Source organism: Pocillopora verrucosa, chromosome 5 (genome assembly GCF_036669915.1).
Source record: "Pocillopora verrucosa isolate sample1 chromosome 5, ASM3666991v2, whole genome shotgun sequence".
Classification (NCBI taxonomy): Eukaryota; Metazoa; Cnidaria; class Anthozoa; order Scleractinia; family Pocilloporidae; genus Pocillopora; species Pocillopora verrucosa.
The window spans coordinates 15233951-15254739 of NC_089316.1; the positions used below are offsets into that span (position 1 = coordinate 15233951).

Here is a 20789-nt window from a genome sequence, read left to right on the forward strand (position 1 = left end):
TCAATACAGAAAGTATGTTCGATAGAGAGTAAGGAGCTTCATTTCCCTATCAAATTTTTCTCCAAAAAAAATTTTGAATTTCTTTAACTATGGAACAAACTATTAAAAATGTAAGGCAGTGTGTTGATTGAAATTTCCTCGATTTACCGATAGAAACTTTAAAGTTGACAAAATAAGGATTTCTCTCTTGAGAGATGTAATAAAACAAGAAAAAAGTTTCAAACTTTGCCATAAGCATTTTTGATATATTAGCAGAGTTTGTTGGGTTACTTTTTGCTTCATCAAAATGTCCCATTCAAAGCTCCTCTCTTCTTTTCTGCAAAATTTTAGTGTTGTTTTCGCTGTGGCAAACAATAGCGCCGTATCAATTCGGCTTTCGATTGTAAATAATCAAAATTTTTTCTTAGTATCATGTCCGGTTCTAGCAAACTGCAAGATTACAGGCTTTATTTTCCTGTTATCTATGAAGTAATATAGGGATTTACATCTGCTCTAATTTCTGTGAAAATTTTAGCAACGCACATCTTAGGGCTATTGCCAAACTGTGCCGCCCGAACCTAACCGCTGTGAACTATAGTCTCCTCAGAGTGCGAGAGAGCGTAACCGTATTTGCACATTTACTAGGGCATATCCAGCGAGCCTAGGCTACCTGTGCCTTTATCGTTTATTTCTTCTTCGGTTGATAAATCTTCGAATATGAGTTAAGGTCTCCCTCAAAATCCCTGTCTAAATCCTCTCGGCGTATTTAAAAAAAAATAGTGATCTTTGATTTCGTTTTAGGCCATTAATGCAAAGAAATTTCTCTAAAATTTTCGTACCCGAGAATCTTGCCTGCAAAACAGAAAATAAAGCTAATGACCGTGAATATATGAAAATCATGCATGGGAACTGCGGATTAATAAATGAATATGAAAGAGATCTTTGCAGCAGTGAGCACTACTTAAGCAGTAGTGAAAATAAAGCCTGAAAAGTTCAGGCCATACTAGATTTGAATCCATGAACTTTGGAATACCACTGCAGTGCTCTACCAACAGAGCTAATGGGATTTTCATATATTCACTTCACGGGTTTATTACGAACCGACATTATGACAAACTCCCAATTCTTAATGCGCAATTCATATAAATGACTTTCATGTATTCACAGTCATCGATTCATCACTTCACGGGTTTATTATGAGGCTAAGATAATGACCAGCCTTCAGTGATCTTGCCAGCTTTGTTGGTATAGCACTGCATTGGTGTCGCGGAGGTCGTGGGTTCAAATCCCTTCCAGGCCCAGCAAAAATCGTAGAAACTTACTGTATTGTGTAGCTTGTGCTTGTGTGAAAACGGATTATCAGATTCTGAAAGGTCCATTACATTTACTTTGATGTTCAATCACTGCAGAACACTCTTTGAAAATGGATCGTGTAAAATTAATGTACATTTTCTATGCGTTGTACGAACGGCAAACGCAGGAAATCATTACGTTTTCCTGCATTTACACACATTAACCTTCAAGGAAAATGCCTGTTTTCAGCCGCAAACTCCGGTGAATACGTTGCTGTACACTGGGAAAATGCCAATGAACAAAAGGAAAACAAGCTGTTTGCGGTGCGTTAACTTAGCGGTCAATGCCGGAAAATGATTTGTTTACCTGCATTTATCGCGAGGGAAAACTACCGTATAATGGAACGAAAACTGGGATTCACCGATGGGAAAACGCATAGAAAACGTTGGATTTTCCGTACGCAAAACATGTGTAAACGTTTGTAAAATGCTGCGTTTTCCGTGAATTCAACCTTCGTGTTCGGTACGGTAAACGCTAGTTTTTTGCCGTGAATTATTGACTAGGCGCTGTACAATCTTCGTCAAGCTAGTTTGAATTCGCCAAGCATCTCTACAAAATTTATCAAGTTAATCCTCGGAATTAGTCAACCTCTATCAGTTTTCTTTGATTAGCCCAACTATGATTTAACCATATTCTGATAGGTTTTTTAGGTTTGTAAAGAAACCAGCCAATATTCTGTGTCAGTAGCTCGATTTGTTTTCAACTTTCTTCTTGGACATGGGAAAAAATGAAATTAAGGGAATTGTGAATAACATTTCCCCATTCAACTCAGAGTGACATTTGAAGATTTCTTTTTCACGCCGCAATCTTCTTTTTTGTCATTCGAATGAGGGCAGTTTTTTGTAATAACAGCTCCCCTACTGAGCTCAAAAGATATTATTCTACCAGAGAAAAAAAGCCAAACAAACAGACATGAAATTTTTTTCAGCGAGAAACTGCAATAAACGCAGTTTACTTTTAATGCTAAATCTAACATTACAACAAAATCTACTGATAAGTTTCTTGACCATTTAAAAGTGTTATTTACAACATGTGCTAACTCACATCAGCTTGAAGTACTTGTCTATCCATGTTTTCTTGAGTTTAAAATAAAATTCAAGTTGAAAATATGATTAGATAGTTAACCAATGTGACGTCTAATTTTAGAATGATCAAACCTCGGCGTATATCATCACAAAATTCTAGGCATTGCGAAATTGACGTGTCCAATTGCTGAAATGAGTTCTATCGCGACACTTCGTGACTGCCATGTTCAAAGTATCAAATTCTGAATCAAACTAACGTATGAGCGATCCATTTTGATAAATCCTGTTGGTTTGTGAAAAATTGAAATGGTGTGAATGTGTTTAACCTATTTGTTTTCTTACTCCGCCTCTGGAAAATCGTTTGAAACTCTGAAGTTCTGAAACGGGAATAAAACGTCCAATTATAAAATTTTCTCTATAGATGTGTTCGGATTTGACGGCAGTGTGACTGAGTGGCCAGGGCGCGTTGGAGTTGTAATCTGTTGGTCCCGGGTTCAGACCTCCACCATGCTACTCTCTGGATTTTTTTTCGTTTGCCTAGTGTTCAACTTTGTGGCTGCGCTTTGTTTATCGCCAACCTCAATTATTTTTCCATCTCTTACAACGTATTACCCTTATTAGACACCTGCCTAGGGTCCATAAATATTGCGTAAAATTGGAAAACGTGATATAGGTAACTTGTGTCCTGTATTACAGCTATCTAATTCTTGTAAAGAGTCTTACTTCTTATTTTGCTAGTGGTCATGCTAAATGGTGATCCTGCTTGTCCAGAATATCAATATTTGTTATTTTTTCCTTTCGTTTTCATTGTTTCAATTTTTTAATTCTTTTTTTCGTTCCTTATTCTGGTTGCAAACATGTCCTACAAATTATTACGAATGAGATTTTTTATCATCACAATTTAGCAGAACGCAGCCAGTGTACAAAATCTAAAATAATGAAAAATAACCGGTACAATGAAATTCTACCGAAGCATTCTTGATTGCACAGTTTATGAGGATGTCATCAACGTAGAAAATCTGCCCAAGTAATTTTAAAATATCATTAAAGTTATTATGACGAAAAGAGGACTGCGTAAAATCTCGGAAAAAAATGTACCTTAGGATCAATGTAAATACTGCTATGATTTCTATGTAAATACCCAATAGAAATCTCTGTTGGGTATTTACAACTGGTGGGACGGTTACTAAAGCAGACCTTTCTGAGAACCTCATCATCTTCCACTGTAGGATGAGCACCATCCAACCTGCTTGACCAGTCTGTATCACATCTATATGCTGGCACACGCGTTGTTGGCATTTTTGTTACTGCAGCTCCCACAAAACGAAACCATCCCTCAAGAAGTTGGTTGCCACCCAACACTGGTCCAGATTTGGGCGTTTTGTTACTCCTTCTTTTATTGGCATCGCTCAGTTCCTTATAAGTATTACAAGGATCGGCTACAAAGTTAAAGATGATTGTGGTAATTAGAATAAATGGTTAACTGATTTGTTAAAGCGTCTCATAATTTTAGCAGTTTAGCGACCAAAACCAGAACTTTCATTTTACAAGAACAACTCATAGTTATTAAGCGTTAAGGTCAAGAAGTGCTTGTGTGGGACATTTTCAGTCAACGACGCTAAAAAGATCAATATGTGTAATTACAGCAGTATCCGAATTCATTAAATTTTATTTTTTTTGGTTACACAGGAGTTCGCTATATTTAGAGGGGCAGTCAATACTAATAACGTCACCGATTACTGAAATTTTGTTTGAATGCATACTGTACTTATATTTAATTTTTCTTTTCACCTTCATTTTGTTGCTTGACGTATTTATGAAGTTTTACACCTTCTTTTAGCTCCAAGATTCAAAGCCAAACTTGCGATTTCGTTCCAGACTGTTGTCTGTCATTAATGTAACGTCCATCCAAAGGCAGAAGAAACAAACAAAAAGTATCAGAATTCTGAGTTTCGAAAAATGACCTTAAAGGTTTTGTAATGATTAAAAACAGTGTGAAACAAATCATCAAGGATTTGATTTTCTACCAATGGCAACATGCCCTGCATTGAAGTAAGACTTTTCCCACCAGCTCAGTTGAGACTTTTCTTACTTTAAGGAAAGCGAACAACTACCTGTGCAGCTTTGTCCATTTTCAGTATATACAGGCTGACATTGACAGTCGTGTGATCCCACGGTGTTTATGCAGGTAACACTTAAGCGACAAGAATGACTTCCTTCACATTCATCAATATCTAAGAAATTACAGATAGAAGGAGATTTAATAATTATGAAAACGTCACCGTTACCGTGTTAAAGATTGCAACTATGGCTGTAGTCAACCCTTTGCTGGATTGTGAGAACAAGAGATTGTCTTAAATGTAGAAAACAAGTTATCTGTGAAAAAGGCTAGCACTACGAAAGTTTTAGTCGGGTAACTGCCTTCCTTTACGTTACAAAAATTAAATCCTGGCTTTCCATGATATCGAAAAAACGACAACAATCTGGGATTATTGACTGTACCTTTACGATTGCGTCCATCTCCAGTATATCCAGGTTTGCATGTGCAATTGTGTGATTAGTATGAGTTATTACAAGTAGCGTTTACGTGATATTTGCCGGGATATGTTTTGCATTCGTCAATATTTGTCAAAAGAAACGGGAAAAAGAGAAAAGAATGAAAATGGGATTTGGTTTTCATTTGGGAGCCATACATGTATATGTGTGAAAACCCAGAACGCTCGTTGGCAATTTTCTGGTTTCATGTGATTCTCTAGTAGAACCTGAAAGTCAAACCGTTATTTTGAAATTTTTTCACGTTGGTACAGCAAATATACCTAAAGCATACAGTATAAACTGCTCTTATTTTGCCACGGGAGTAAAAACCACGATATATAAATAACGAAAGAAAGAACGAACTGAGAGAAATCATCCCTTACTTCGTCAGAGAGAATGACGAAGGGCTAACGGTTAAAAATAAAATGTGAACGGTGGCCAATTTACATTATTAACCCACTTGATAATACTTAATTACCTTATTACCCCCCTTTCTTTCCGTTGGGCATTATACAGTCCATTGAAAACCTACGAGTAGAACGGAAATGACAAAGTATTCTCAGAAATCAATGAAAGCTTTGTTTTCCAGGAGGTGTTTACAGCAGCAAATTGATCGTTCAAATTAAAAAGGGCGAATGCTCGCAGAACCGATAAGACTCTGAGGTATCCTACATAAGAAAATGGAGGTGGAATTTGAATTTATATCTCGCCAGGTTTATTCTCAAATATTCCATGAACCCAGAAGCCAACCATTGTAAGAAAAGGTGCAAGGGGAAAATAAAAATAGACCAGCATATGTTCAAGTTTCTTTATTTCATCTCTACATAATTAGAGTGCACATCATAAAATCGCACAAGTCGTTCTTATGAATTTCCGTTACCAGGACAGGCTTTTACCAGGACAAGCATTCTTTTCCTTCATTCTTGAATCGAAGAGAGTGACGTCACCAATGATAGAGTATTTTTTTTTTCACTGATGTCATGATTACATGTATTCAGATCGCTGAATCAAACCGTAGATTATTATAAATGATAATGATAAAGATATTTATACAGCGCTAAATCCTCTAATATTGTCTATGGCGCTTGATATTAAGATTATTAAAAAGCTAAAAGAAAAAAGGAAAGGAAAAAAAATATATCCCTTTGTAGGAATAAACTAATTTAAAACTTCTAAGATAATTAAGCAAATTTATCATCAAAAAAAATTTAAAAAAAGGTATAAGCTTGTTTAAAAGGATACGTTTTTAAATGTCTTTTGAAACTATTAATTGAAGAACTAGATCTTATTCCAAGTGGGATCGAGTTTCATAGTCCTTGTGCCGCCACAGCAAACGTTCTCTCTCCGCAAGTCTTTAGTCTCGCTCTCGGGGTCGCCAGAGGGTATTGAGAAGAGGACCTTAATGTCCCTTTAGAGTTGCGATAATCAAATAAGTCACAAATGTGGCACGACACTGTTCCATTGATAGCCTTGTAGAGCAGTGAAAGAATTTTATAAACCATACAGTGACGGACGGGAAGCCAGTGAAGCTTTTTATAGGATAGGGGTCATGCGATCAAAAGGGGATTCAGACATCTTATTGGAACGTTGATAACAAGACGCGCCATTTGTTTCAACGCATTGCTGATCATCGATACTCTGCCATTGGTCGCCACCTGAGAGATGCCCATGGGAACATTGACTTACTCAATGAGAGCCAGTTTAGAATGCTCAAAAAATGTGGCACGAAATGGGATTGTCTTGTTTATGAAATGTTGTACGTAAGAACAATAAGGCCCAATTTAAACACCCAGAGCGATTCCATTGGGGCCAAACTCTTTGTTTAACTTTTAACGCTTTGTAATTTATTCACCGCTTCATTATATATATACTCGATTTTATTATTTTAGTTTACTTGATAATGACGTTCTGGAAACGTCGAAACGTCGTGTCATGCTTTATAATATTTTATCGCAGATTTTTATTGTCAAATGCTTTACCAAATCTTTGCTTATTCGATTTCTCAGAATTCGTCGTTTATGTAGTGACGACTCTGATTTTTCCGAAAAATCAGAGGCAATATGCCAGTTTTTCGATAAACGTGGCTATCCTGTCTCTGTCGTTCAAGTGGGCCACCACCGTGCCCAACAAATTAATCGACAGTCAGCACTACAAACGGCTGAGAAGGATAACACTGACCAAATTCCGGGTAATAAACGACAATGGAACTTAACTTAACAGTGTAATACGTGCATGTTATTGAAAGAACAGAGTTGGGAATGTAGGATTTTTCAATTGGCGTAATTCGTAGTTGTCGAAGTTGTTTGTGTTTTTCCAACTTTCTGAGTAGGATACGCTTAAAAATCTTCGTTAAATACCCTTTAATTTTACAAAATGAGTTCCAATCATGGGTGGATGTTGAACGTGGCTATTTACATTACTTAGTTTATTTTGGAACTTCTATTCCTTCTGTATATGTATCAGCGAAAGAGTGAAAGTGATATATGAAATAAGGTTGCACTCATAAATGAATCGAAAGACGGAAAATGATTGACAGTTTTCCAATCACCTTTGCCAGGCGTTAAGCAAGTCAACTCAAGATTACGGTCTTCTATTTCTACCCCCACGTATGCCACAAGTTTTAAGTCGATCACCAGCTCCCATGCCCCAGCAGTGGACTAAGCAGCCCAAACCGACCTATTGTTATGAAGGAAAGCATGTTATGAAAGTGCATTAAACAAAGCTTTCAGCAGCTGTCAGTTTTATGTGGACATTAACGCAAATGACCCAAATAATTGTTTTCCGATTTGCTCAATGAAAAGGAATAAGGTCTCTTAGGAATATCATTCTATATTCCTAGGATTAACAGACACTTAAAGGTTCAAGTTCCATTGGACTTTTTGATCCAAGTACTTTTAAAATTTAAAAGATCAAAAAATGCATCCAGCACATTTTTCATTCATTCCTACCAAAAGATAAACACCTCGCAAAACTTTTTGCGTTCGAATGTTTGATGTGTAATTATTTTGCTATCAACTTTGGCAATAATAAACATGAAATTAGCAGAAAAGTCATGAACCTGTTTCAATTATTCTGTAATTTGTCAGTTTTTGGAGTTAAAAAGACGCACGTGATGTTATTTTCATCAAACCTTGCTCCTAAATCGTTTGAAAGAGTTGATAGTTAGCTTTAATTGAAAAGCTCTTTAGCGGCCGACTATCTCCAGCCAGTAAGTGTCCTTAAACTGATGAAAAATGTTTTTATTCCTTGGAAACTGATGGCCGACTTTTGCACGATGAGTCAATAACGGATGCATCCTCCCTCGGTGTAAACATATTTAAGAGGGTCGCATAACCTGTTCTCCTTTGCCTTTATCATCCTTCTTTAGAAAAAAGAAAAAAGACTTTATCAAGGATTTACTCATTTGCAGTTTAATTTTTCGAAGCATTTAAAATGCCTTACCGATCGTCGACTAAAAGGAAAAAGAAAGTACCGGTGTACTTTTAGCCCCGAAGATTCGGCGACGACGTAACCAAAAGTACATGAATTAGGAAATCAGGAAATCTGGTCTGCTTTCCTTACTTAGAGCGCGTGGCAATGGAATATAACGCCTATATCTGTTGTGCTTAAATTTTCATCTGTGATTCAAGTTTTTTTATCGTTAGCCCTGTATACACTTGGCCGAATGACCTGCACCCTTAAAAAACACTCTTTTCACCCAATTTAATCGTGAGCTATGAAAATTGCTTCATAGGATTCCTGCTTGGTTTCATTAATAAATGCGATCACTTACATTTTTTCGTGGAAAATGTGCTCGAAGCCCTTAAAACATTCAAAGCAAAATTCAACCAGAAAAAGGCAGTTTTTAAATCCATGTGGCGTTATGGTCTATAATATAGTAAACGGGCCATCAAAACTGCTCTGTAATCTACTACCATACCAGATGAAAATTTAAGCACAACAGATATAGGCGTTATATTCCATTGCCACGCGCTCTAAGTAAGGAAAACAGACCAGATTTCCTGATTTCCTAATTCATGTACCTTTTGGTTACGTCGTCGCCGAATCTTCAAGACTTTCGGGTTTTTTGTGTCAGTTTCCGGAAGCACGTTTCTGCCCTTCAAGTTCTTCGTTGCGGCTCAGTTCTCCCTTTCCTAATTTTCTCGACGTGCATCGCTTCGTGGCTCTTACTGGTGAGCCGAATTATCGCGTGGCACGGATCCTGGTTTTCTCTGCGTTAAATATCGCTAAGTGGCGTGAACTCCTTCAGCATTATCCGGATAATGTTATTTGCGACTTTCTTGAATTCGGCTGGCCTATCGGTTACGTGTCTGATACTTTGCCCATTTTTGATCTTCGCACACATCGGGGCGCGTTGACCTTTCCAGACCAAGTTAATGCGTACCTGTCTAAAGAAGTCCAACTCGGCCGCATTGCAGGGCCTTTTGACAAGGCTCTGTTCATGCAGGGGTTTGTGCTCTCCCCTCTCGACCGTGGAAAAGCGGGATTCCGAGGAGAGAAGGGTTATCGTGGATTTGAGTTGGCCGTCCGGTCATTCAGTAAATGATGGTATTCCTAGTGACTCGTATTTGGGGGCACCACTTTCATTACGCTATCCTACAATCGATGACATTGTGGATGCTGTTGTTACTTTGGGCCGTGGTTGTTATTTGTACAAGCGTGACCTTCGCAAGGCGTACCGCCAGTTCCCAGTGGACCCCAAAGATTATCCTTTTCTGGGATACACTTGGAACAAACAGTTTTATTTCGACACCGTTCTCACGATGGGATTGCGCTCTGCCGCTATGGCGTGCCAACGCTCTACTGCTGCTGTTGCCTGGGTCGCATCACAACAAGGACGCGTGGTGTTTAACTATTTAGACGATTTCATCGGCGTGTCCCCGGTCAGAGTCGCATCTTTATCGCCCACATTCTCATTCTTCTACGTAAGGTTCTTTTCAATCATTATCATGTCAACTTGACCGCGGAATTTCGCAAGGATATCGCGTGGTGGCGCCGTTTTCTCAGAGCTTATAATGGCGTCTCAATGATTTCTACAGCACAATGGTCCTCTCCGGGCGAAGTGTTTACTACCGACGCATGTTTGACGGGCTGCGGAGGACTCTGTGGCGACCAATGTTTTCATGCAGCTTTTCCGTCGTTCGTTGTTCAACAAACTCTTGACATTAATTGCCTTGAACTGTTGACCATCATTGTCGCCTTGAAATTATGGGGTTTGCGGTGGTCCGGTTTACGTTTAACAGTACGTTGCGATAACGCAGTGGCCGTGACTGTACTCGATACTGGACGGTGTCAGAACTCTTTCCTAAACTCATGTTTGTGCGAACTTTGTTATCTTGCCGCTATTCACGAATTCGAAATTCGTGCTGTTCACGTTCCTGGTGTCTCAAATTGTTATGCAGACATTCTTTCGCTTTGGGCCTCGAACAACCTTGCGGGAAGAACTGAATTTTTAGCCCACGCGCAACACGTCAAATTACAAGCTGTACCTGTCCCTGATGATATGTTTCAATTTGACAATGATTTCTGACCCAGCCTTTTATCGTTTTAGGCTATCCAGAACTTAGGAGGCTTCGACGGGATCTTAAACATTCTCAGCGATCTGCTTACAGCTGTGGGACGTATAGTAACTTACGCACTCAATCCAAGGCTTTCTTTTTGTTTTGTTTTTTGTTTTGTTTTTACTTTAAGCTAACCCCAGTCCCGGCTGAGTTAACGACGGTTTGTCTATATGTCCAATTTGTAAGTTGTACCTTAACCCCCCTTCTATTCGTAATTATTTAAGTGGCGTTAAGTTGCTGCATTTATTTTCGGGCGCGGATTACCCGTTCACCAAAGATTTCGTCCTCTCCCTCACTTTACGCGGTATTGCTCGCCGAGCTTTCCACACACCGCGTCGTGCACCGCCGGTTTCTTCCTCTCTTTTGCTTCGGCTTTCATCGTTTCTTTTGTTGAACGGTGATCCACGCTCGGCTACTTTATTATGCGTGTTTTTGTTTGCCTTTTTCCTAATGGCTCGTCTAGCCAATATCGTGCCGCCATCACTCAGGCAATTTGATCCCCGTCGTCATCTGACTCGGGGTGATGTGGTTTTTACCGCCCATGGGCTTTTTGTTACATTTCGGTGCACAAAAACAATTCAGTTTGGTGAACGATTGCTTCATATTCCTTTACTTAGTATTCCTGGCAGTCCATTATGTCCTGTCAGCGCATATCGCCGTAGGATTGAGTTGATTCCCGCTCACCGCTCCTGCCCGGTTTTTCTTTTACCGGGTCCCTCGGGTGTAGTGCCGGTTACTAAGCGCAGTTTTGTTTCACAGTTTCGTACGTGTCTCTCTCACATCGGTGTTCCACATGCCGACCGTTACCGAGGTCACTCCTTTCGACGAGGAGCGGCTTCTTGGGCTTTTAGTTGCGGCGTACCCGGTGAGTTAATACAATTGTATGGCGATTGTTCCAGTGATTCTTATAAGCTATATTTAGAGTTTAGCCTTAAATCCAAGTTCGCTCTCGCGACTCAATTACGTTCTGCCATTGTTTCTTTGCCGCTGTAATTTCTTGCACTCGTTCCAGTTATCGTTCGTTCAGTTTGTTTTTGGCCGATTTTGGTGGCAGAGAGGTTTATTTCGCTTCCTTGTTTGTTACTGTTCGGTCCTATTTCATTATTCTAGGATCTAGCTGAATAAACTTCTCTCTTGGCCAAAAACAGATTGTGTTGTTGTTGTGTTGTTGGCGGGGGGGAATTTCAAGAGATTTTATTACGACAATGTCCTTTACTCACGGCTTTTTCTAACTGAACGACTCTTTTTTTTCAATTCACCCGTGACAACTTACCCGCGAAATTTTGTCACGACAATTTACTCGTTACACATGACCCACGAGTACTGGCCACTTCTTTTCCTGTAAAACTTGAATTTAAAAATAAAAACAAAAGAATTAATGGAACCATTACTTTCTCTTGATAAAAGCAATTACCCCGTTGTTACGCTATTTGTTGACCTTTGTTACCCTGATAGTAGCTGTATGCAGGACGGGCGTCATATATGAACTTTTATGGAGTATAGAAGTCTATAGTCATATAGAGTCTCTGTGGCTAAGTAGTAGAGCATCGGAACACGGAATCCGAAGGTCTAAGGTTCGATTCCCCATGAGGACTCAGAATTTTTGTTCGTCCCACGCCCGAGACAAGACGAAAAAACATCTTTCTTTATTCCTTTACTGAGCCCAAAATCTTACCATCTTTCTTTTTCTAGTAACAAAACATGACGCCTAGGACATCGCTGATCCTAGAAGTTTGCAAAACGCGTATTCTGCATGAACATCGGAGTGGGCCTTGCCCACCACAGAGTCTCATTGGCTCAGTTGTAGAGCATCGGAGCGCGGAGTCCAAAGATTTGAGGTCCGATTCTCATGGGGACTCAGAATTTTTCCTTTGTCCCACGGTCGTGACGAGACGAAAAAAAATTTCTTTATTTATTGCTTTAGTGGACTCGAAATCTAACCATCTTTCTTATTCTATTTGTTACCCTGTGGGTATTTTAAAATAAGTCAAAAGGCTTATGCATAAGGTGTTTTATTGAGAAGAAACCCAACTTCCTTTCATTAGAGGGGGGACGTCTCTAAAGAAATTTTGGTGCTGCGTGGATGGGAGAGTATCACAGGGTAATTTAGTTTTAGCAACTGAGTTAATAACGTAGATTGGAATCCGTAAAGAGTTTTAAAGCTGACGTTTAGAGCGTTCGCCCTTCGTCTGAGCGAGTAACTACGTACTAACGCTCGATTCTTCAGCTTTAGCCTCTGTACGGTGGCTAGTTTATGTTATCAACTCAGTTGATAATACTTGATTTTACCTTATTACCTCCCTTACTTTCCGTTGGGCATAATTTGGTTTTGGATATGAAAATCATTATGAAGTCCATGGAAAACCTACGAGTACGACGGGAATGACAAAGTATTCTAGGAAATCGGAGTAAGTTTTGTTTTCCAGCGAGTGTTGAGGGCAGCAAATTGAACTTTAAAATTCAAAAAGGGCGAATGCTCACAGGACTAATACCAGTTTGAGATATCTTACATAAGAAAATAGAGGCAGAATTTGAATTGTAACTCACCAGTTTCATTCTCAAATATTCCATGAACCAGGAGGCAAACCATTGTAGGAAGGGGTGCAAAGCGAAAATGACTGGCATATGTGCAATTTTCTTTATTTCATCTCCATATTCTTAGGATGCATATCGTAAAGTCGCACAGGTCATTCCTATGAATTCTCGATTCTAAGCAAGGCCTTTACCAGGGCAAGCATTCTTTTCCTTCGTTCTTGAATCGAAGAGAGGAACGTCACTAAAGTTAGAGTATTTTTTCCTGATGTCATAAGTACATGTATAATAAATGATACTAGTAAATATACTTATACATCGCCAAACCACCAATTGTCCATGGTACTTTACGTTGAGATCATAAAAAAGCTCAAAAAAAAGGGGGAAAGAGAAAAAAATATATACATTTGTATATAGGAATAAACAAATTGAAAAAATTCTGAGTAATTAAACATATTTATGATCTAATAAAACTAAAAGGAGTTAGAAGCTTGCTTAAAAAGATACGTTTTAAAATGTCTTTTAGAAATGTCAATTGAAGAACTAGATCTCAGTTCGAGTGGGATCGAGTTCCATAGTCCTGGTCCCGCCACAGCAAACGTTCTTTCTCCACAAGTCTTCAGTCTCGCTTTCGGGGTCGCCAGACGGTGTTGAAAAGAGGACCTTAGTGTCCGTTCAGAGGTGCGATAATTAAGTAAGTCACTGATGCAGCCAGGCACTGCTCCATTGATAGCTTTGTAGACTAGTGGAAGAATTTTATAAACTATACAGTGACAGACAGGAAGCCAGTGAAGTTTTTTTTTTTTCGGGATTGCGGTCATACGATCAATATCCTAGTACGTGTAACAATTCGAGCTGCTATATTTCAAACGGATTGCAATCTTGAAAGTAGATGCTTCGCTAGACCATAAAGTAGTGAGTTGCAGCTATCTAATATTGAAGTAATAAAGGCATGAACAACAATTTTATGAACTCTCTTCTTCAATTTACTTTGTAATTTGGGTGACTACTCAAACATACAAACCATACACTGCAACACACGTTTTTTCGAACCCATTAACGCCATTACCCCATTTGAACAAGTCCACGCTGTACCAGATTTGGAATTCTTGGCTCGTTTCCAGCGCCAGCGGGGTAGAGAAATTATCAAAGAGCAGTCGTGGTGATTCGGTTGTGGCCCAAGGCAGGCTGTAAAACTTGCAGTCCCAATATTCTGAGAGGAAATCACTCTTTGGGAGAAGAAGATTGCGGTTTTTGTCAGTTGTCAACGTGGCCATTTGGTTGGGAATGAGACGGTTCTAAAGGCATCCCCATTTGGATTGATAGCTTGGGTTCGATGAATGACAGGTCACGTAACCGGATTTGTACGTTAATTTGAATGTAATGATGTTACCCGCCTTGGAAGTTCTAGAGAGACCATACGAATCATCTCGTGCCCCAAATTAAACTGTAGATGGCATCATCTGTATCCATCTTACTGTTGGGAAAAGAACCAGCATATATATGATGACTTGATTTTGAACAAAAGAATGGAGTTGGGCTGAATAAGACTTACAGTTGGATTCATCGAAAGATAACTTAAAGGGTTAGGTAGAGTTTTTGATAAAAGTATTTCACCAAATGAAAAATGTATTTTTAACAACCGTTTCTTTTCTCGCAATTGGTGCCCTTGTATTCAGGTGGACAAAGGCATCTGTAACCTTTGTCTGTAAATCCTGTCTGACAAGTGCCATTATGTTGGCATGGAGTCTGTCCACAAGTGTTGTGGTGTGAAAACGAGGTTTAAAAGCAGATATGCCAATTGAAGTGGTAAGTGGTGGTGATACTTTGAAATGAAATTTGAAATGTCACATGAGATCAAATCAACCAAAGAACCAGCCACCTAACCCGTCAACCATACAAACCAATTGCAAAAAAACATTGCGCAACCAGCCAAACAACATATCAGTGAAACAACTAACCGTCGAAACATTTGCAAGCTAAACAACCCAAGGTTGAGCTAAACTTTACATACTAATCTACCAAATGACAAGTAATGTTATGCGCATGGCCATGATAGGACACCAACCAACCATCAATAGGATAAGAATGTACTCACCATTGTTGCTTTATATCTGTAGTTTGTCCAAGACTTGAGATCCTGATGATGTTCATAGTGTGTGGAATTTTTCAGTTCACATTTTATGATTACAGGAGATCCGCTGGTCACTTATTAGTTATAGCTGATACAGTTGGGTTCCATGTAGCATAAAGCTGAGCAGAGGTCTTGTGCGGGGGATTCTACGGTTCGTATCAAGTGGTTTATGAGCCGTTTGCCAAGGAAAGCAAGAGAAGATGTAAATTCCATCTTGCGACAGAAATCTTTGGGAAATTGAATCAGATTTGACTAGCACCATTTATGGTTTACATCTAGACAGGTAAAGAACCAGTTGCGTTTTTGAGGGACTTTGCAAAGCTTATGCAGTGATGAAACTTACGAGTTGTATAAGTAACAAAATATAACATTATCGCATCTCTCTCCTCCACGACCAGTCATAACCATTACAATGTCCTCAAATGTTTATGGTACTTTAGCTGCTTTATTTTAGCACTAATTAATCTGTAGAGTTGTAATCGGACAGTGCAATCGGACAGTCAACTGTAATTGGACACCTTTAATCGGACAGTTAAAGCAGCTAATCACATTAAGTTCACTCCTCTAAATCCCCCAAACACAGAGTTGATTATAATAACCGTAGCAACAACCATTTACTCTACTAAACAGCGTCTCTAACAAAGATATTTTCTCAAGTAAATGTACATGTATTTGTGTTTTTGCTAACTCTGTGGGATTTCGTGAAAAGATCAGCTTCCCATCAAATAATTGACTAAAGGGAAAATTGATCAAAGAACCTGTTTCTGTCAGAAATGTGTCTCGATAAACTCAAGAGGAGAGCTCATTTAAAAAAATTGAGATTATTGCCCAATTAAACCTGGATGATAATAATACATTTAAAAGGTGTCGGAAGGCCGTTGATGTCTCACTAAAGGAGAGAGATATCTCAACAAATCAACCTCTCACTTCCTAAAGTTCGGAAACCCCTCCGGAGAGTATTGATTATTCACCCGATGGAATGATGAACTTTGGGCTTCAACAACACTAGCGAAAGTAGCTTTAACAACACCAAAAAGATACAGTGGAATCTGTTTTGTTTACTGACATCTGGTAAGTGATAATTCATTGTTACATGTAACCTTACACTGATTACATTTAGATAATTTGAATGGCAGGCGATAAGAGGATTTGGCCCATGGGAAAGTCAATGCACATTTTCTAAAGTGCAACAAAGACACGTAAACCTCGGAGTACTTAGACGTGCTATTTGTCTTAGGCTCACTGTCAGTGTTAAATAAAGCAACCAGAGTAAAAGGTCACGCCATCTCTGTTACCGGTCACATACACACAAATAACCTGAAAAGGCTATTAAATTAGGTTTTGACTGGTCTTCATTTCGGAGCTCTTTTTGTTGGAATAGCTTTGAAAGAACTACTAGCGTAGACATCATTCAGATTTTACCCATTTCACTCAACACGCTTTCCTATAAGATTCACCTGCTAAGGTACGATTAAATCAAAACAAGGAATACTAAACTCCTACAACTTAAACTACTTTACTAAACAACGTATAATGATTCTTTTTCAGGAGCTACTCGTATAGGCAATACAATAATTGTCCTTTAAAAACTTACTTAAGCCCACTACAGACGAAAACTTAGCTCTCTACTGAGAGAGAATCTTCACAAAATACACAATCTTTTAAGTATATCACAGTACTGAGTACTGAGCTGTCTTTTGTAGAGCTTCCTAGATATTCGGTCTTTTCTGACTAAAGAAATTATTACTCCTAGCTGAACGAGTCCATATATACCGTCATAACGTACTTCAAAACATTCCAGAATTCGAAGCTTACAACACAACTGTTGTGGTAAAAGTAGATCGTAACCACATTACCCATTATAATGTTTTAGTTTTCCGTGATATGTCACCAGAAGGTTTGAGTATCGATGTTATAGTGACTACAAATTCTAGAAATCATTTATTTCTCTATCCAAAACACACCGAACACGATTTAAAAATCCTTATAAATCATGATGCTAATGAAAGCACGACTGAACATGGTAAACAACTTGCTTATAATCACGGACCGCCGTGACCCATCATGGAAAGCTTTCAGACAGAATAACAACTTCATGTACGGAAGGCGTGGGTATCAAAAGCTGCTTTAGTTTCTAACGACCTGAGCAAACATCAAGAGTTGAAAACGTTTAGTAATAAGCAAAATACAATGATCAAAGTTTTGCTTAAAACTTACTGAAGATGTTTGATTGGAATAGATAGAGATGATGATAAGATTATTTGGAAGCTCATTAATGCCCATAGTTGTTGACACTACTGAGCTAAGGGTGGGGGGAGTCTCTTCTAATACTCGGATACACAACAACTGTTCAGTCGACTCTGATGATGATTTCCGCTGAAGTTATAGAAACGTCAATCAGTAACACTGACAACCTTAAGTCACAACTTCTAGGGAGTACTCTTACTTGGAAGATCAAACTACGCGAATTAAAGGTACTCTTCTGTTCAAACTATTTACTGTTTAACACTAATCATAAAAAGTGGATCATGTGAAATTCTTAAAGTCCCTGTTATACATTAATGTGCATGTGCCAATAATTAAATCGATTCCTGAACCCTTTCGTTGAGCAGAATGACTTGCCTATAGCATTCAGTCTGTGCCACAGTAGCGCAGATCACAAGCAGGGACATTTTGTAGTTTGTATATAAAGTAGGATCCGCAGTCTTTAACTTTTATGTCCCTTGATTTCTTGCAACAATTTCCACCTCTGGTAAAGCAGACCTCGGAGAAAACCTCACCTTCTGCCAATGTGGGGTGACCACCTTTTAGCCAGCCTGAGAAGACCGTACCACATCTATAATCCGGTACGCACTGGGTTGGCATTTTTGTTCCTGCATCTCCCACGAAACGATACCATTCCCCGAATATTAAGGATGAGAAATCGTCGTCACATTTTTCTCCACCGTAGGGTGTGATGTAAGTGCTCTTTCTGTCAGCATCGCTCAGGTTTCTATAGTTATAGCACGGATCGGCTAACAAGTTGAATTTTGGTTAATGCGATGTTTTACATATTTGTTATAAGAAAGCTTAAGGAAAAAGCTATTATATAACGTGCGGTGGTTTAAAACGATTTCCCGCCCTGAGAAGAGCCGGGAAATCCATGTTAAACACGCGTATAATATTACGATAATTTTTTACATGTGTTTGATATCGCCAATCAGCTGTGTCAGGTTAATAAATGAATGGCAAAGCGTTGACCGTTCTCAATCCAGGGTCGCATGTCGAGATTTTCTCGAATTATGGCTGCTAAATGGCGACAGCGAAGCGAACAAAATTGTTGGCTGCTGAGTTTACTGTAATTAGCGAAACGAGACGGATTAGATAATCCACTCTCGTTCTCAGACACTGACAGCCATCTCTGAAAGTGTCTCGTAAGATTCCGCAAAATCAAGGTTTACTGTACTGATTCACAGAGCTATGTGTCGTAGAAGTATTGCAAAGTACTGCTAAATGATATCTTTTTATGTAAATAAAATGAACTATGACCTCAAAACATACCTCCTCAACTGTGGCAACCATTGTCGTTCACGGAAACAACGTGCATGACAGCCGATTATGTGACCTAACATGATTTCCATAAATGAAAAATTATCGCGCGATAATTTATCATTTATCGCGCGATAATTTTTCATTTATCGCGCAACAATTTATCAGTTATCGCGCAACAATTTATCAGTTATCGCGCGATGAAATAAATGTGGCATGTCCTTTATGGGCCACCGTAGTTTATATTCTCTTGCTCGATACCTTACTCGTTCGCTGCTCTCGCTCATGAGATAACAAGTTGAACATTTGAAGAGATATTCCATATCAAAGCGCGCCCAAGTATTGTTCTCTATTTATTGATTGAGGACAAAATAGCCGAGTTTGTCATACAGCCTCAATACAAAATCCCTTAAAAGTTACCATATTCAAAGAATTTCAATGCGTGACTGTGGCGTGATCGCTTAATGATCGCTTTTCATAAAGCCCTGCAATCATCGACTGCTGACCACGAAAAAGGTTGTTAATGAATGTAAAGCCATCAAACTTGTTAATAGGTGCTCCCGCAAAAATTTCCCAGGGCTAGAATTATTTAACTGTGAAAAAGTTTTCTGTGTTGTAGTGGAATTGAAATGAGGTAACTAGTTTTCTTCGAGGTAATTTAGTGTTAACAACTGAGTTGAAAACGTAAATTAGCTACCGTAAAGGGTAAAAAAGCTGACGTTTCGAGCGTTTCTAGCGTTAGCCCTTCGTCAGAGCGATTGACGAAGGGCTAACGCTCGAAACTTCAGCTTTTTTACCCTTTACGGTGGCAAATTTACATTTTCAACTCAGTTGTTAACACTAAATTACCCGCCATACTCTCCCACTAACGCAGCGCCACAGTTTCTTTAGAAACTTACCCCTTTATAGTTTTTCTTCGATCTGAGCAGATATGCCTGGAAAACTTAGTTGGAGCCGATTAATGCTTAAGCAATAAAGAACCTTTTTTTCCATGTTTACACACTCTCACCTAAACACGAGAGGAGGTTGGGAGAATTTGAGAAAGTTATGCGAACGCGATACGCAGTAAAGGGTTTGCATAACTTTCAAGAAATTTCCTTGCCTCGAGTGTTTAAATGAGAAACTGCAAACACGGGAAAAAGTTCCCTATATATTATGAGCAAAATTTTCCAATAACGTTACAGAGGAAGGTAAATGTTAAGAAAGATGTTTTTCCGTCTTGTCACGAGCGAGGGATAAAGAAAAATTCTGGGTTCCCCCATGAGGAAGATTCCTCATGGGGACCCAAAATTTTTCTTTATCCCATGCTCGTGACAAGGTGAAAAAACATCTTTCTTAATTCTTCATCGAGCTCAAAACTTATAATCTCTACTATTTCTATCAAAGGTAAATGTTATTTGTTTAATATTTTAATATTAAATGATTAATATTTCCTCAACACATGCTCTGGACGATAGTGTTTCCTTATAGCCAATCAAATCGTGCATCTGACAAAAATTCGTGTTGTAAAAAGTCAAGTTGCTATGCTCGTAGTTTCGTCGGCTACACTCAAATTTGTCTACGTTTTCCTTATTTGGACAAATATTCTTCCATTAATTACAATTTAAATAAACAAAACAAACTGAATCTTGCTATCAGTCTAAGGGTGATTCCTCAGTATTGCACTGGGCATCCTGTACTGCGCATAAAAATCATGTAATTAGGCAAATAAGCGCATGCATTCCGAGAACACGGTATTGCTTTTCAATAAATGGACCATGCAAACAGCTACAATGTTCTTTAGCTCTTGAACAAGCGCGGTGACCTCTATTTTTCATTGCAAAATTTTTTTGTACCAATCTTCCCCTTCAATTTGGAGAAATTAAGAAAATTGTCGAAGGCAAAAAAAAAAAAAAAAAAAGAAGACATAGCTAAAAACGTGCACAAAGCCCGTTACTTGAAGATGAAAATCATTACCTTGAAAACAACGACGTGAGGAACGTTTTGAGTGATAATAATTGCTAATATATATAAATAATTTCCACAAATTACATATCAAATTTTCCACACGCTCGAGACTTTGTACCTTTTAAGTTTTTTCTTTTAATTTTTACTTCGAAATCCCTTGATTCCAGCTACCGAAAAACGTATCTTGAAATGACG

The 20789-nt window shown here is 38.7% G+C and overlaps 1 protein-coding gene and 2 pseudogenes across 3 annotated transcripts in view; 2 read left to right on the forward strand and 1 right to left on the reverse strand.

The window, feature by feature from the left end:
* LOC131773433 (fibrillin-3-like) overlaps nt 1-20789 on the reverse strand; it is a 164204-nt gene that overhangs the window by 128207 nt on the left and 15208 nt on the right. The gene's annotated exons all lie outside the window — the stretch shown is intronic.
* Nucleotides 8325-9853, forward strand: LOC136281075 (uncharacterized; annotated as a pseudogene).
* LOC136281076 (uncharacterized) lies at nt 9919-11446 on the forward strand (annotated as a pseudogene).